Here is a 19,014-nt window from a genome sequence, read left to right on the forward strand (position 1 = left end):
TTTTGTTGATTTTTTTTTCCTAATGCAAAGTGTTATTTGTTAAATGTTGTTATTGTTGGTAGTAAAATATGGTTACTTTGAATGTTTCTGGTACTATAGGTAAAAGGAAAATAGTTTTGCTGCTATATAAGTAGATGGGGACAGGAGAAAAAAGTGACATTATGTATTTTAATAAATATTAGCTGAATACAAACAGAAAACAAAGAGTAGGGGGATCGATATCTCTTGACTCTGGAAATGTTATGTATTCTGTTTGTACCTGCACCTGATAACAGTGCTTAATAGCATTAATGTACAATTTATATTCTGCACCATAAACTTGAAGTCCTAGCATCTTTCTCCCTCCTTCCTTCCCACCACTTTGCCTCCCTTTTTTCCTTCCACAATACTTTGTGAATGCCATTTATGTGCCAAATGCATATTGGTATCATTCAGGCAGAGCTTGCTGTTTTTAAAAGCTTTATAGGATCATATGTTTTTAAAATAGGGAAACTCAAATTTCATGGTTAAATCACTTGACCAGGATCAGTAGTTATTGAATGGTTGCTGTGTGTCACTTTGCATATTCTAAAGAAATAGGAGATTTCAGATACTGATCTTAAGGAGATTTATAACCTTAATGGGGAACCATAAAAATGTCATAAGTATATCTATAAAGAAATCCAGTGTTGGGCAGATAAGTACAACAAAAGCAACAGAAGACAGAAGATTTGACTCCTCCATTCCAATAGTTCTTGAAGGGATAAAAATATTTGATTTCTTTTTTTAGGATTCAAGAGATAGTTTTTGCTTATTTCAAGATAAAATATTTTTAAAACATTTATACTTCTGCACTCACAAATTTTCTGTGGACTGATTTAGGAAAACTAGGATTTGTGCATTTTAGAAGGTAAGTCATTCAGAATAAAAATACCTGGCACTTTTGAGACAAGAAATGCCACAGGCAGGATGATTTGTTGTCAAAATAGTCATCCAGAGAGTAGAGAGACTAAGAGCTCAGAGTTGAGCTGGACACAATATATGAACTGTCAATGGGAGATAAGAATTCTTGTGATCCTCAGAGAACAGCTATTGTAGGAATAGGTGCAAAGGAGTTGGAAAACCTTTATGTACAGTTAATGTTATCAGCAGAGCTGACCAACCCTGGTACCTCAGCCATGTGGGGAGTAATGGTTCCTGTTAGAGGTTAAGGAGGGAAGATGAAATGGCAGATGAGGACCAGATTGAGAAGGACCTTTGACTTAAGCAGGAAGTGTTGTCTTTATTCTATCAGCACCAGACAATCTGAATAATTATGCTGACAGGCGAGTGACCAGGTGCAAAGTGCAGGGGCTTAATAACAAGGACTTTGTTGTTATTAACGCCAAGCTTAAAGTAACAGTTACCTTTTCAACCTTGCATTTTTGTTGTTCAAAAGATGCCAATACAGTGTGTTTCCCACTTTGGCTATTCATAGGCACCACACAGTTTTCTTTGTGTTTTAGGATAGTTCGTATTTTATATTGTCCTTTGACTGAATAACACAATGAGGCTAGGGAAAAAGAGCCAAAGATTTTTTTTTCTCTAAATCTTCAAAGTTATTCTGTATCTGTGTAAGAGCTTCATTAGTTTCAAGATGATGGAGTTCTCCATCAACCACTCTCAAATGGACAAACCCATAAGTCACCATTCTCTGACACTGAAGCCAGGAGAAACCAATATACATAGGAGGAGCCATGTGTCCAGGAATTGATCTACCTATAGATGATTCACGAGTCTGTCAATTCATTTATTTATTCACTTCACTCATTCATGCATGAGTCATCTGTTTATGGCTAGGTTTCAAGTGTGTCATGGATAGACTATTTCCTAAATATTAATAAGGGACTTGTGATTCAGTATATCAAAATAGTTATTTAAAATACAACTACTAAGTATAGACTCTCTCCCTGGAAATTTTAATATGCACAACCTAATGAAGAGGAGAGACAGAAGATGAGAATGGCTTATGAGAAATCTTGAGAAAGGACTATATATAGAGAGACTTTTCCAGTATATTTCTACAGATGGATATGCTGCCTGGCTTTCAGCATGCCACATCTTGTGGTATTTATCTTTGAATCCCTAGAATGTAGCCCAGGTATGTAGTAGAGGCACACTGGATGTTTGTTGAACTATACTAATAGTAATAGCCTATGTGAATTCAGCTAGCAAGACTGAAAGTTCTTGCTCAGGAGGCCCCCTGCACATGGTAATGCACAAAATGTCCTAAATCAGGGTTCTTCTAACTGAGAGGTAGAAATATTGCCATAGTAATTGAATATTTGTGAATATTTCCTTCTCTTTAGCCTAAAAGCTAAAATGTGTAGTGCACATGATTTCTAAAATTCATGCTTAACTAAGTATGCTACTAAATAAAGCCTATTTAATTCCAATGCATCTTTCATGCTTCCTGAATTATTCTTTCACCCTACTTTCCACATCCCCTCCTGTCCCTCAGAAGTAACAGCTATGAATTGGTACAGTTGGCTAGTATATCATTGGGCTGGTGGGAGGTGGAAACCATGGCCATGTTTTTGGGGGAGAGAATGCACCTGGAAATGGTCACTGCTTATGGCCATCAGTGTCTTCACCTCCTTTAAGTTTAAAGGGTAGTTTGAGTCTAAAATCCATAATTTCCTAAATATCTTTCTGACTTGACTTTTGGGTAAAACTTTTGGGTAAAACATGAGAGTGGTAATTTAGAAAATTTCTGAATTAATACTTGTGGGGATTGAGCTGGTTGAAATTAAGCAGAGACAATCTTTTGTGTTCCAGCAAAAGGGTGATTTATTGACAATATCTATGTATAACCCTAAGACGAAATCACCCCAAGTGGGAGGAGTGGTCCCTCTACACAAACTGGCAGAAATTAGAGATGATTGAGATAGTTTCTAAGGCTTTTATATCTATAAGTTTTCTTTATCTAGGTTTTCAGTACAGAAACAATATGCCTGTATTCCCAGGGCAGGAATGGACTCTACTTCTATTACTGTTTCCTTTGTATTCCTGTCCTTTTTTTTAAACATTCCATAATCTTTTCAATTAAGATCTTCATATAAGTATGATGGGAATCCTATGTATTCACTTCCCCTAAAATAGCTGAAAAATGGTTAATGACACAGCAACTTATGGGCTATGGTAGATTTTGCTAGTACCTTAAATAGTATCTAAACAGAGCAACTTCACTTGCCCCACCTCCCCTTTTCTGCAAATTGTAGAGACTTAACCAACTTCCGAATAATATCACACATTTAACTAACTGTTTATAAAGTGATTTTCAAGGTCCAAGTTGTTTAGGCTACTCCTTTACTATAGCAATTGTATAGACTCCATCCAAGAGATTCCAGGAAGAAGGAATCCAAACAGAGGCTCTTGATCTTGGTTCTTGCCTTTGAAGATAGATAAATTCATTTATCTCTCACTTGGCAGAGATTGATAAAATGTATAGGCTTTTCTCTGCACTATTCCCTGAATTGAGATGCTTGGACATAAAATCCCCCCAAATAAAGTTATTTGAATTGATTTTAATTTCTCAGAATTCGTGTATTAGCTTGCTAGGGCTGACATAATGGAATGCCAGACATTGGATGGTTTAAATGGTGGAAATTTGTTTTCCCATAGTTCTGGAGGCTAGAAGTCTAAGATCAAGGTGTCAGAAGGTTTGTTTCTATTGAGGCCTCTGTCCTTGGCTTGTAGACAGCTACCTTCTTGCTGTGTCCTCACTTGACCTTTATCTCTGCCAACATCCCTGATGTCTCTTCTTAAAAGAATACCAGTCAAATTAAGGCTCAATCCTTGTGACTTCATTTAACCTTAATTACTTCTCTAAAGGCTCTATCTCAAATACAGTCACACTCTAAGGTACTGTGGAATTAGGGCTTCAACCTATGAATTTTGGGGAGACATATTCCTTAATATTTGACTATACCAATTTTTGCTGTGCTCCCAAATTAGGGGATACAGTGTGGGAAACCATCAAATCACATTGTTTCCAGATATTGAGACTTATTTACATTGTTCTATTTCTCAAAATAAGAATACTTAGTCATTTTAGATTCACCCTGAACTATAAATACATAGGCCATAAATAAAATCTCATTATTATTTTATAAAGAACCAGGGAATGTCTTTCTCTTACATGCCATTCCACTTAAATTCTCCTAAGTGCATCTTACAAACTGACCTCCTTTCACACTCACATAAAAATTCTCAGCTATGAAGTGAGGTAGCTAAAAGCCTTTAACTGTCGCAAGTCCCACAATGCCTAGCCTATGAAGTAGATTGTCAAACAAATGAGCCTAGACTTACAGGAAGTTGACCCAATCCTAAAAAGCAAAGAACACAAAAGAAACAAACATTAGATTTTTCATTGAAATGGACATATACATTGTTTTTATAAGCTATTAAAAATTGACACTAGACACCAAATATTGATAAATTGATGCAAAAATATGGCAGATACTATTCTAGGGATTGATGGAGAACATGAAATGTATTTTTAAGTCCAAAGTAAATTTTTCAGTAAAATTGCTTTTCGTAGATTTCTCCTAAGCCTAACAAGGGCAGCGTTAACTATCAGGCAATAATATTACACGTTTATGCTTTGATGTATTTATTTGTTATCTATTAATTGATATTTCCCAAGGCTATTTACTTGCAATTTGTTCCTACTTGTATTGTGTATTTTTTTGCCAAATATCTGAATACTGTTTATCATTTAAATAATGTATCAAAACACTGAGCTGTGATACCTGGTTATTGAACAGCTGTTTTCTGGACTGCAGCTGGTAATAGAAAGTGACAGCTCATTGTCTTTGCAGACAGTAGAGTCCCTTCATCTTTTCCATTCAGATGATTCAATGTTCATTGTAAAAACATAATGAAGAGGATACTAGACTTATTTTAGCGACTCTAGGGATACAGTTCTTTTGAATTCTAGATTGTGAAGTCTCTTACTTGAATATGTATAATGAGATAATTCAAGCAATATATTCTAATTTAATTTTAACTCAGTACTCAGGATTTGCTATTCATGAAATACATAACCTGATTTAAAAAAAAATCAATGAATTTGATGATATCTTGAAACCTTATTTCATTCTCTCTAGAGTTGTCATGGCAACAGAGAAAGCAGGGTGCTACGGGGGAGATGTGATTTTAGACTTCTGCTGCAGTTATTCCTGTGTATAGTCCAGAGAGAATAATGTGATGGCTGCTTTATTCAAAAAAATGCATTTATTATGTATTTTGCTAGTATAGCAGTCATGGGGAACTCAGATTCTGTAAAATGCCTGGCCTTGCCACTTTACCTAATAAGTTGAGTTCGGGTTTTCTTTTTCCCATTGAGTTTCTGTTCAGTGACTGGTAGGATTATTTTTGATATGTATAGTATGTAGTTAAGGGTATTAGATCTTAAAACAAACAGGATGGATAATACAGAATCAAAACAATTGAATTTACTAATAGTATGTTAAACATTTGAATTACACTTTCTACATAAATATGAAGTTAGCTTTGATTACAGATCCGGCCCATATATGATCTGGGCAGCTCACTATCTTACCCCACATTGTTGGGACTCCTGAGCCTGCCTGTCAGTGGTTTGCTGTCCACTTACACAATATGACAGCTTTCCCACTTGGCATGTAAATCCTCATAATACCCTTTTTCTTGCTCCTTTATTTGATTTTTTCCCCCTCCTTTCCTCCTTTCTACCTTTCTTCCTCCATTTCTTTTCCTCTCCTTCTCTGGCCCCCTAGCCTCCTTCCTTCTTCCCTCCTTCCCTCCCTTCTTTCTTCACGTGCTTTATCTTGTGCATTCACTGCATTGAATTTACCTACCACTCTATACTGCCCCCAACTCCAGGTTAATTAGGCTCAGTTTTACTCGGTTCCAACCCCCTCCCCAACCCCTCCTCCCTCTCTGAACTGAAACCCACAGGTTTATGTGTCCAGGGCTACTTATTTGTATTGCCAGGTCTGTGCTCAGAGTAGATACAGTGCTTGTGGAACTTGGTGGAAAGCCTAAATATATGCTGCAGAATTGTATGCAAAATCTGGAGTCAGAGACCAACAGGAAAAATTATACCCCACAGAAGTTAGCAGAAATCGCTAAGAAGGTTTTCATCCTTACAAAGTAGAGAATTAGCAGCACTTTGAGCCAGTCATACCTAGATTTCCAAGGGGTAAGTGAACTCTGAAAAACGTGTGTCACACACTTGTAAGACAGAAAAAGGGAAGGATTTAAACACATATGATTCATTTTATTATATTTTTTAGAGAGGAGGGGGAGGAGTAGAAGAAAAAGAGAAGAGAGAATCTTAAGCAGACAACCCCTATGGAGGCCAATTTGGGGCTCTATCTCACACCCCTGATATCATGACCTAAGCTGAAATCAAAAGCTGAACAATTAACTGACTGAGCCACAAAGGTGCCCCATATTTAAACACATTTTAAACAAATGTGTACTGGGGTAGCAAAAGATGGGCTTATGAGTGCATATTTGCAATATGTATCTTTTAGAAATATGCCATATTAAAATTTTTCTTTATTCAGCTCAAAACTGAAATAGTTATCTACATTGATCTCTGGAGGGCATCTCCCCCCTATTTAAGGTTAATTAGGAGTCCAGAACTATTGTAAATTGGGACAGGAAAAAATAAGCATTTTCTTGGTAAGTGATAATGCTTAGCGTTCATAAATCGTTGTCTCGATATAAGGTCTTAAAAGAAGTCATACTTGAAGAGTACAAGAGTGTCAGGCATGACTCTGTCACCACACTAGGCATTGATTGGAAAGATTTATTTTCTTGTTTCTCCATTTAAATATAACATAGTCCATTGGCGTTTCTGTTAATTACTGAAGAGGTCTTCTGCATTTAATGGCTGCCTGATACATGCTTATGGTGGAGCACTTGGACATAATGCCAGAGTAGACTTAGATACTATTTAAGTAATTCATACGGCAAAATGCACTGAATGGTAAAAGACGTTTTCACTGAAAATATTTTCACTGAAAAAAGACATTTTCACTGAGAAATTAAAGATTATTAAAAGCTTGAATTAATAAGTTCAACCCTATGCTGGCATAATCTAGATCTAAGCTTTCATCACACTGAAAATGTCAGGTTTCCCAATTGGCGCTAGTGTGGTCTTAATAGCTATTCACTATTGAAAGAATTAAAGCAACTTCCAAAATATAAGCACTTCATTCTTAGTCAACCCTGATTTACTAGAATAGAAAAATGGACAGTGGCCTTAGTTCTATACTCTCAGTTTATATGAAATGGGTGGGGAATCACTAGGTTTAAGAGTATGTGGCCAAAGAAGTCTGTTAATCAATATAAAGCAAGAGGATAAATGTTTGATGAAGGTATTATTGAAATAAATATCTTCTTAATATTTGTGGGCCTCACTGGGAAGGCAAAGTCTCCCTCTTTCCTTGTCTTCTCTGTTCTTCTGTACACCAAAGTCTCAGAATATGTGGAGTACTGGGCAGATGCAAGCTATAGCAAGCATTAAGTGTGGTACTCACATTGCCATCTAAATATCTAATAAACATTTCATGATTAATATGTCCCAAACTGAACTTATCTTCCAAATTTGTACTACCAATTTCTTTCTTATTTTAGTTTATGGTAACTCCATCTGCCCAGGCAAAAAATGCTAGAATTACCCTTGACTCCTCTCAATCTCTTCCACCCTACATCTAACCTTTGAGGAAATGGTGACATTTCTATCCTCAAGATATACAGCTTCAAATAATCTTATTCCCATCATCTCTGCTGTGACTATCCTGGTTGAAATACAGCAAATACTCTCTTCTCATATCTTTCCTCCTTATAGTCAGTTTTCAAGAGCATCCAGAGAAATGTTTTCCTCTAATTTTTAATTTTGATGTAATTTCAGATTTACAGAAAAGCTACAAGAATAGTACAAAGGGTTCCTTCAAATCCTTCATCTCGATTCCCCAAATATAAATTTTTTTCATGTAAGGTTTTTGGTTACATGTTGCCACATTATCTTCTGCAAGGACACAGCATTTTACATTTTTTTACCAGTAATATTTGGCAAGTCCCCTGTGAAACCATCAGGGCTTGGTGCTTATTTTGTGTGTAGCAGTTTGTGTTTGCTTTTTTTTCTTCTGTGGGAATTTGTCTGTTTAAACTCTCTATCACTAATGGGATCATTTTCCTAAACTAATGGGATATGTTCCTAAAAAAATCTGTTTCATACAGATTTTTCAAATTTGTTTTTCCATAACATTGCAAACAATTTGTTGTTTTTTTAAACCTTTACCAATCTGTTTGGTGAGAACTCGTATTTCAGAACTGTATTAATTGAATTTTTATTAGTATAAGAAAGATGACTCAGGAACTAAGAATGTCCATTTATTCAAGTATAATATATCTCAAATGTGTTAAGTTTTCTTTATATAAATTTTGTATGTTTCTTGTTTATTTCTAGGTGTCTTATTTCCTTTTTTGCTATAATAAATGAGGCGTTCTTTGGCATTATATGTTCTGATTACCTTTTGTGTTTATAAAAGCTCTTGATGTCTACATGTTAATTTTATTTTCTCAGTTTTTTTGAACTAGCTTTGTCTTTGACTATCTGGGTATATAATCATATTGTCTGCAAATAGCAATAGTTTCTTTCTTTTTTTTCCAACTCTTATGCCTCTTTGTGTTTTCTCTCATCTGATTGCATTGGCCTTTAGAAAATGTTAAAGAGTGCTATAGTTTGTGGGCATCCATGAATATTCTCAATACTCATTTTAAGAAAACATGTGTTGGGATCCCTGGGTGGCGCAGCCGTTTGGCGCTTGCCTTTGGCCCAGGGCGCGATCCTGGAGATCCGGGATCGAATCCCACGTCAGGCTCCCGGTGCATGGAGCCTGCTTCTCCCTCTGCCTGTGTCTCTGCCTCTCTCTCTCTCACTGTGTTCCTATCATAAAATAAAATAAAATAAAGTTGGAACATTAAAAAAAAAAAAGAAGAAGAAAAAAGAAAACATGTGTTGAGTTCTATTTAGTTGAGTGATTTTTACCAAGAATGTGTATTAACATCTGTTAAAGAGTTTCTTTAGGGCAGCCCTGGTGGTGCAGCGGTTTAGTGCTGCCTGCAGCCTGGGGTGTGATCCTGGAGACCTGGGATCGATTTCCATGTCAGGCTCCCTGCATGGAGTCTGCTTCTCCCTCTGCCTGTGTCTCTGCCTCTCTGTGTGTGTGTGTGTGTGTCTCATGAATCAATAAATAAAATCTTAAAAAAAAAAAGTTTCTCCATTAATGAGAATAAAGTTTTCTTGATGTATTAATATGGTATCATAAAATTTTTTTTCCTGAAATTGAGCCAACTTTATATTCCTGGAAAAAAACAAACTTGGCCATGGAATATTGTTTTCATATTACTACGCTGGATTCTTTTGGCTAATATTGTAACTAGGAGCTTTTGTTTGTACAATCTTAATTATCTTGATCATCAGTGTTCTTATTACATAAAAAGAATTGGAACTTTTTTTTATTATCAATGTTCTGGAACATGTTGTGGAGCATTACTCCCTGGTCATTAAATATTTTGCAGAACTCCCTTGTGAAGCCATCAGGGCCTGGTGCTTAATTTGTGTTCAGCCATTTCTTTGCTTTTTTTCTTCTATGGAAATCCATCTCTTTAAGCTTTCTATCACTAACTGGACTATTTTCATAAACTGTCCCTAAAAAACAATCCATTTCGTATAGATTTGCAAATTTACTTCCATAGAGCTTTTTAAAACACACTTATGATTTTAAAACATTTCTTCTATTTCAGTGGTTATATTTCCTTGCAATTTCATATTTTGTATGTTTGTACTTTCTCATTTTTTTCTGGATTAAGTTAACTAGTGGCTTGTGTGTTGGTGATTTTTTTTTTAAGACTTTGATTTATTAGTTAAATCTTCTATTTTCTATTCTGTACCTTGTTTTTACTTTTACCCTTAGTATTTCCTTCTTTGCAGATTCCTTTGGTTTACTTCATTGTCATTATTCTAGGTTTTTGAGTTGAGAATTTAATTAGCTTATTTTAATTCTTTTCTTTTTATTGATAAGTGTATCAGACTCTGAATTTTTCTCTTTTCACTTTTTAAAGTATATTCCACAGATTTTGCTAAGTAGTATTTTTATTTTTCTAAAAGAAATTCTGTAATTCTGTTTTAGGTTTTCCTTTTATTTAAGAGTTACTTAATAGAAGATTTAAAGTTTTTTAATTTCCAAAATAAAGCACAATTTTTTCCTCTTTATTTATAATTACTAACTTTATAGTAGTGTGGTCAGAGAGGATTGTTTCTAATATATCTTCTTTATAGAACTTAATGATGTTTTCTTTGTGGTTGAATATATGATCAACTTTTGAGAATGTGCTATGTGCACCTGAGAAGGTGTAATGTCTACTATCAAAGCATAAAATTTGATATGAAAAAGATTCATCTTGTTGATTATGTGGTTTAAATCTTTATATCCTGACCTTTTTGCCCATTTGATTTGTTTTATACTGAGAATGGTATGTTATTGCACTCTTTAGAAGGAAGTCCCTATGTGCAGATGTGCAATGTGCCCACAGAGTTATGCATGTCTTCCTTTAGGGTAAAATATCTACACAAATTATTTGGAATTCTGCACAGGAAATCCCTTTTACCCCATTTATTTATTTATGCAATCATTTATTTGCATGGTTGTGGACTCAGGGATACTTTGTTTTATAATCTAATACTAAATTTATTTTGTTGTTCACATTGTTCCAAGTTATATTCTTATTTTATGTATTTTATTTTTTAGCACTTGCTTTTTTTGGCACTAAAATCTGCTCCAAGTTAACTTTGTATATTTATTGGAGAATGAAGAATGATACTGGAAATCAAGATGTAGGCATTAGGTATACTCATTGCTACTGAGAATCATTACTTCTAGACCCTCTCAGCTGACAGATCAAAGAGATACATGTGTATACCAACCTTTGAATATATACATAAGAATTTAATTATCTGTATCTATATTAAGTGGAACATGAGTTCATACTGGTATCTCCAATTCTAATTACCCCATAGATAAATCTAACATTCTTCCTTTGTTTATCTTGTTACTGTCCACTGTAACAGTGAGAAATCTGGCTTCTATATTCATTTGTTTAATTGTTCAGGTCTAATATACATGAATAGTGGCTTCAGAATTATTAACTTGTTGCTCCATGAAAAATAATTTCATTAATTTTATTAACTATAGAACTTATATATGGTTCTTTTTTTTCTTTCTTTTAGTATATGTGCTGCCGAAGTGAGCACTGGTTCTTTTTTTCATTCTGACAGAGCCTATTTCTTTTCCGGTGTTACTTAGGTCATAACCTTTTACCTTTCACTGAAGTTGTTTCATACATTTCTAATACACCTGGATTCTTTTTGTCACATGAACATTCCATTCTAGGATTCCTGACTTCCTAAATTATTTTAATATTTGAATGTATTAAGATTCGCTCTTTTATTCTGAGATATCTTTGTACTTTAACTAAACACAGTGTGTCATGAAGCTACCATTACAGTGTCCTGCAGAATAGTTTTACCACCCTAAAAGATTGCCTACATTTCATCTAGTCAATATGCTCCTTCCCCTTTAGCCACTGGAAACCACCTATCTGTTTATCAAGTTTTTAAATCTTCCCACTACATCATATAATTGTAATCATAATACACATATCCTTTTCAAACTGGCTTCTTTCACTTGGCAATATGCATTTAAGCCTCATCCATGTATTTGTATGGCTTGGTAGCTCAATATTTTTAATTGCTATAAAATATTCCATTGTATGGATATACCAAAATTCATCTACCCATTGAACGACATCCATGTTCTTTCAGTTTTTGACAGTTATGAGAAAACCTCTATAAACATTTGTGTGTAGATTTTTTGTGTGGGCTTAAATTTTCAGATCAGTTGGGTAAATATATAGGAGTATGTGCTGGATCATATGATAAGACTATGTTTAGCTTTGTAAGAAACTGCCAAACTTTCTTCTAAATTGGCTGTACCACTTTGCATAATCTTATTGGTTAGATTCTGTAGTAAAATGCTAAATAAAAGTGATGATCAATATATACCTTTGAGTTTTTTCCCTTAATTTTAAAGGGAATGTTCTTGTATCTAATGTAGGCTTCTTTTGGTTGCACTTTGTAAGATTAAAGATATTCCTTAATATCCCTAGTTTCCTGATAGATTTTTTTCCAAAGCAAGGGCCATATGGATTTTTCTTTCAACATGTTAATCTGGTGAATTACATTTATACATTTTTTTTCTAATGTTAAAATATCCTGTTTACTAGATGTTTCTTATGGATTGAATGTGTTCTACCCCCCACTGCCCAAATTCTTGTTGAAATCTTACTCCCTAGTGTGATGGTATTAGAAAGTAGGAGTCTTTGGGAAATAATTAGGATTAGATGAAGTCATGAGGGAGGATATCTACATTGAATAGGATTAGTGTCCATGGATAAGAATCATGAGAGAGATTTTTTCTACCTTTTTTTTTTCTCTGTATAGATACAATGAGAAGTTTGCAGTCAGCAACCTGGAACAGGGCTCTGTGAGAAAAAGCCAATATTGCCATGAATGGACTTAATAGTGGGAGCTTAGAAAGAAGAGAGGAGAGCTACAAAGAAAACTTTAGTCTTCTTAGAAAGCACCAAGTGGTCTTTAACAGAATGTTGGTAGAAAAATGGATGGTAAAGTCCACTCTGACAAGAATGAGAAGCATGTTATTGGAAACTAGAGGAAAGGCAATATTTGTTATAAAAAATAGCAAAGAACTTGATTGGATTGTGTTTGTGTCCTAGTGTTTTGTGGAAGGTAGAACTTGAAAACAATGAAATAGTGTATTTATCTGAGGACATTTTTTAAAATTTCTTTTTATTGGAGTTCAATTTGCCAACATATAGCATAACACCCAGCGCTCATCCCATCAAGTGCCTCACTCAGTGCTCATCACCCAGTCACCCCCACCCCCCACCCACCTCCCTTTCCACCACTCTTGTTCGTTTCCCAGAGTTAGGAGTCTCTCATGTTCTGTCTCCCTCTCTGATATTTCCCACTCATTTTCTCTCCTTTTCCCTTTATTCCCTTTCACTATTTTTTATATTCCCCAAATGAATGAGACCATATAATGTTTGTCCTTCACTGATTGACTTATTTCACTCAGGATAATACCCTCCAGTTCCATCCATGTCGAAGCAAATGGTGGGTATTTGTTGTTTCTAATGGCTGAGTAATATTCCATTGTATACATAGACCACATCTTCTTTATCCATTCATCTTTCGATGGACACTGAGGCTCCTTCCACAGTTTGGCTGTTGTGGACATTGCTGCTATAAACATTGGGGTGCAGGTGTCCAGGTGTTTCACTGCATTTGTATCTTTGTGGTAAATTCCCAGCAGTGCAATTGCTGGGTCAGGGCAGATCTATTTTTAACTATTTGAGGAACCTCCACACAGTTTTCCAGAGTGGCTATACCAGTTCACATTCCTACCAACAGTGTCAAACTCTCCCTCTTTGCAGATGACATGATACTGTACATAGAAAACCCAAAAGACTCCACCCCAAGATTGCTAGAACTCATACAGCAATTCAGCAGGGTGGCAGGATACAAAATCAATGTCCAGAAGTCAGTGACATTTCTATACAGTAACAGTGAGACTGAAGAAAGAGAAATTAAGGAGTCAATCCCATTTACAATTGCACCCAAAAGTATAAGATACTTAGGAATAAACCTAACCAAAGAGGTAAAGGATCTATACCCTAAAAACTACAGAACACTTCTTAAAGAAATTGAAGAAGACACAAAAAGTTGGAAAAATATTCCATGCTCATGGACTGGAAGAATTAATTAGAAAGCACCAAGAATTAATTCACCAAGAATTAATATTGTGAAAATGTCAATGTTACCCAGGGCAATTTACATATTTAATGCAATCCCTATCAAAATACCATGGACTTTCTTCAGAGAGTTGGAACAAATCATCTTAAGATTTGTGTGGAATCAGAAAAGACCTCAAATAGCCAGGGGAATATTAAAAAAGAAAACCATATCTGGGGGCATCACAATGCCAGATTTCAGGTTGTACTACAAAGCTGTGGTCATCAAGACAGTGTGGTACTGGCACAAAAACAGACACATAGATCAATGGAACAGAATAGAGAATCCAGAAGTGGACCCTCAACTTTATGGTCAACTAATATTTGACAAATCAGGAAAGACTATTCACTGGAAAAAAGACAGTGTCTTCAATAAATGGTGCTTGGAAAATTGGACATCCACATGCACAAGAATGAAACTAGTCCATTCTCTTACACCATACACAATGATTTTGGTTTAAAGATTATTTTAGAGAGCATGTGAGTTTGTGGGGAAAGACAAAGGGAGAGAATCTTCAAGCAAACTCTCCAGTGAGTGGGGAGCCCAATGTGGAGCTCTATCCCACTACCCATGAAAGATCATGACCTGAGCTGAAATCAAGAGTTGGACATTTAACCCACTGAGCCACCCAGACACTCCTAGATGAAGAGATTTTCTAAGCAAAACATTGAAGGAGTGGTGTGTCTCCTGATTATTTATAGTAAAATAAAAGAGGAAATGAATGAGTTGAAACAATTTTCAGCAAAAAAGAATTAGATCTTAAAGATTTGGACAATTCTCTCTGAATTGCAAAATGAGAAAGCGTGTTTGAGAGAACACTAAGGGTATGGTCAACCAACCATGAGATTAGTATGAATGTGTGAACCATGGCCTTAATTGGTCACTCCAGCAAGAAAATTGCCTGTTTGAACTGAAAAGGAAGGAAATGGGAAGGGATGTGAAAGGCTGTGGGGTTGCTTGTATTTTACAGTACAGGATCATAGCGCGATTTAGCCTCAACTGTTTGTTATTCTTCAAGACAAAGGAAGAATGACCTGAATGTGAATCAAAGAATATCTAATTTCAAAATGGTAGACTGTTACCTTATTTTCAACAGGCCAGATGACCTCTGCCCAAAGCTATGGGGGCAGAGCTCGCCAAAACAATGGAGGTAGGTCCTCCAGGCAGAGCCCTGAGGGCACAACATCTCTTCAGCATATCTGCAAGAGCAGGAAGCCCCAGAGGGTAACATCAAAGAGAATTATTCTGGAGTCTTTAGGTCGAATGTAGTTTGCCCTGCTAAGTTTTAGACTTGCTTGACACCTGTCACCCCTTCTTTCTTTCCTATTTCTCCCTTTTGGAATTTTCTATCCTGTGAAGGTCTTGCCATTGTAGTTTGGAAACATATAACTTGTTTGATTTCGTAGATTTCCTCATGTTACCTATTCAGTCGTTAGCTACCATGTTCTTCATAAGAAGGTCTGCCCTCATTGGAAGCTAATTAACCAAAGCTAAAAATTAGTAACAAGGATAACTGGAAAAATATGAAAACACATGGAGATTAAATAACACTTATAAATAACACATGGGTCTAAAAAACTCTAGAATTAAATGAAAATACAATTTATCAAAACTTGTGGGAAGTTTCACTGATGTAGTGAAACGCTGAGACACCTGCATCCCAATGTTCATAGCAGCAATGTCTACTACAGCCAAACTGTGGAAGAAGCCATGATGTTCTTCGACAGATGAATGGATAAAGAAGATGTGAGATCTATCATCTATCTATCTATCTATCTATCTATCTATCTATCTATCTATCTATCTCACTTATATATATATATATACACACACACATACAACAGAATGTTACCCAGCCACCAGAAAAGACGCATACTCACCATTTGCTTTGACGTGGATGGAACTGGAGAGTATTATGCTGAGTGAAATAAGTCAATTGGAGAAGGACAATCATCATATAGTTTCGCTCATATGTGGAATATAAGAAATAGTGAAAGGGATTATAAGAGAAAGGAGGGGAACTGAGTGGGAAAAATTAGAGAGGGAGACAAATCATAAAAGACTCCTAACTCTGGGACACAAAGGGTTGTGGAAGGGGAGGGAGGTGAGGGGATGGGCTAACTGGGTGATGGGCCCTAAGGAGGGCACTTGATGGGATGAGCACTGGGTGTTATATGTTGGCAAATTGAATTTAAATAAAAAATATATTAAAAACTTGTAGGATGGAAAGAAAGAAGTTCTTCAAGGAAAAATTATGACACTAAATGGATTATTAGAAAAGAAGATCTAGGAGTGCCTGGGTGGCTTAGTTGGTTGAGTGTCTGCCTTCAGCTCAGGTCACTGTCCTGGGGTCCTAGGATTGAGCCCTACATTGGGTTCCCTGCTTAGCTGGGAGCCTGATTCTTCCTCTGCATCTCCTCCTGCATGTGCTCTCTCTCTCTCTTTCTCTCATTCTCTCTCTGTCAAATAAATATATCTTAGAAATAAAAGACTTAAAATCAATAATCTAAGTTTCTACTTTAGGAATTTAGGGAAAGAACAGAGAATTAAATCCAAAGTAAGAAGAAAATAAATAAAGAGCAGAAATCACTGGAATTGAGAACAGGAAATTGATGGAGAAAATCAGTGAAACTAAAAGCTATTTCTTTGAAAATATCAATAAAATCAGTAAGTCTCCAGGCAGGCTAAAAAAACGAGAGAAGGACATAATACTAGAAATGAAAGACAACATCTCTTCAGATCCTACAGACTTTAAAATAAAAATAAAGGGGTACTCTTAAAAATTCTGTGCCTACAAATGTGATAACCTAGATGAAATAGACCAATTCTTTGAAGGTTACAATCTGCCACAGCTCACACAAGAATAAACAGAAAATCTTGATACACCTATATTAAAGAAATCAGAAAAATAATTAACAGCCTTCCAAAATAGAAAGCACCAAGACTAAATGGGTTCACTGGTAAATTCTCTTAAACATCTTAGAAAGGTATTATACCAATTCAACACAATGTCTTTCAGAAAATAGAAGTAGGTACAGTATTTCCTAACCCATTCCATGAATCCAACATCACCTTAGTACCAAAACCAAACAAAGATAAGAAAAACCACATATCAATACCTCTTCTGAACTAGATACAAAAATCTTCAACAAAATAGTAGCATATCAAATTCAATTATGTTTAAAAAGAATTGTACGCCACAACCAAATGGGATTTATACCACCTATGCAAGGTTCAACATTAGAAAATCAAGCTACAGAAGAAATCACATGATTATAATAAATACAGAAAATCTTTTGGCAAAACCCATCTTCTCATGATAAGAAAACTAGGAATAGAGGAGAATTTCTTCAACTTGATAAGGAAGATTTACAAATAGGACAGCATACTTAATGGTGAGAAACCGAAAGCTTTCCCTCTAAGATCAGGAACAGAACAAGAATGTCTCCTTTTACTACTCCATTTTATCATACTGACAGTCCTAGCTAATGCAATAAAACAAAGGGAAATGAGGTATACTGATTGAAAATGAAGAAATAAAACTGTCCTTTGTCAAAAGATGGTGTGATCTTTGATATAAAAAATCTGAAAGAATTAACAAAAATCCCCTTGGAACTAGTAGGCATTTATAGCAAGTTTGTGGGATATAAGTTCAATATACAAATGTCAACTGCCTTTCCATATATCAGCAATGAATAAGTGAAATTTGAAGTTAAAACCAATATTATTTACATTAGCTTCCTCAAAAATGAAATACTTAAGTACAAATCGAACAAAATATGTAGAAGATTTTTATGATGAAACTAGGAAACTCTGATGAAAGAAATCAACTAAGTAAGTGGAGAGATAGTCCATGTCACAAATAGGAATTCTAATATTGTGAAGATGTAAATTCTCACCATGATCTGTAGATTCAATTCAATCCTAGTTGAAATCTCAGCAGCTTTTTTTTTGCGAATTACAGCAAACTGATTCTAACATTTATATGAATAGACAAAAGACTCAGAAGCTAACATGATATTGAAGAAGAACAAAGTTGGAGGACCAATACTAGTCAATCTTAAGAATTACTATAAGGCCAGAAATAGACTCCTATAAACAAAGTCAACTGATATTTGCAAAAGAGCAAAGGCAATACAGTAGAACAAAGACAATCTTTTAAACAAATGGTGTTAAAACAATTACATATCCACATGTTAAAAAAAAAATCTACAAACAGATCTTACATCCTTCACAAAAACTAACTCAAAATGGATTAATTAAACACAAAAGAATAAAATTCCTGTAAGAATACCTAAGAGAAAACCTAGATGACCTTTGGTATGATGATTTTTTAGATACAGCACCAAAGTCATGATCCATGAGAAAAAGAATTGATAAGTTGAATTTCACTAAAATTAAAAACCTTTGCTCTGCAAAAGACACATCAAGAGAATTAATAGGCCAGAGATTTTTTTTTGGGGGGGGGGGATATTTCCAAAAGACTAATCTGACAAAAGATTCTTATGCAAAATATGCAAAGGATTCTTAAAATTCAACTTAAAAAACAAACAGTCCACTGAAAAATGGGCCAAGACAGGTACCTTAACAGATACCTAACCAAAGAAAACATACAAATGGTAAATAGGCTTATGAAGAGTGGCTCCACATCATGTGTCATCAGGAAAATGCAAATTAAAACAATAAGATACTGCTAACATATCTTTTATAATGGGCAAAATCTGAAATATGACATCAAATGCCAACAAGGATGGGTAACAACAGGAGCTCTCATTTATTACTAGTGTTAATATAAAGCAAAGCAGACACTTTAGAATTTAGTTTAGTGGTTGCTTACAAAAGTAATCATACATTTACCATATGATTCACAATCAAGTTTCTTAGTAAAAAGGCAAAGCAATTGAAAACTTATGACCATACATAAATATGCACAAGGATATTTATAGTGGCTAATTGCCAAAACTTGGAAGCAACCACAATATTCTTTAATAGGTAAATGAATGTGGTACATCCAGACAATGGAATGTAATTCAGTATTAAAAAGGAAATGAGCTATCAAACTC

The sequence above is a fragment of the Vulpes vulpes genome, chromosome 6 (assembly GCF_048418805.1).
Source record: "Vulpes vulpes isolate BD-2025 chromosome 6, VulVul3, whole genome shotgun sequence".
Lineage (NCBI taxonomy): Eukaryota > Metazoa > Chordata > Mammalia > Carnivora > Canidae > Vulpes > Vulpes vulpes.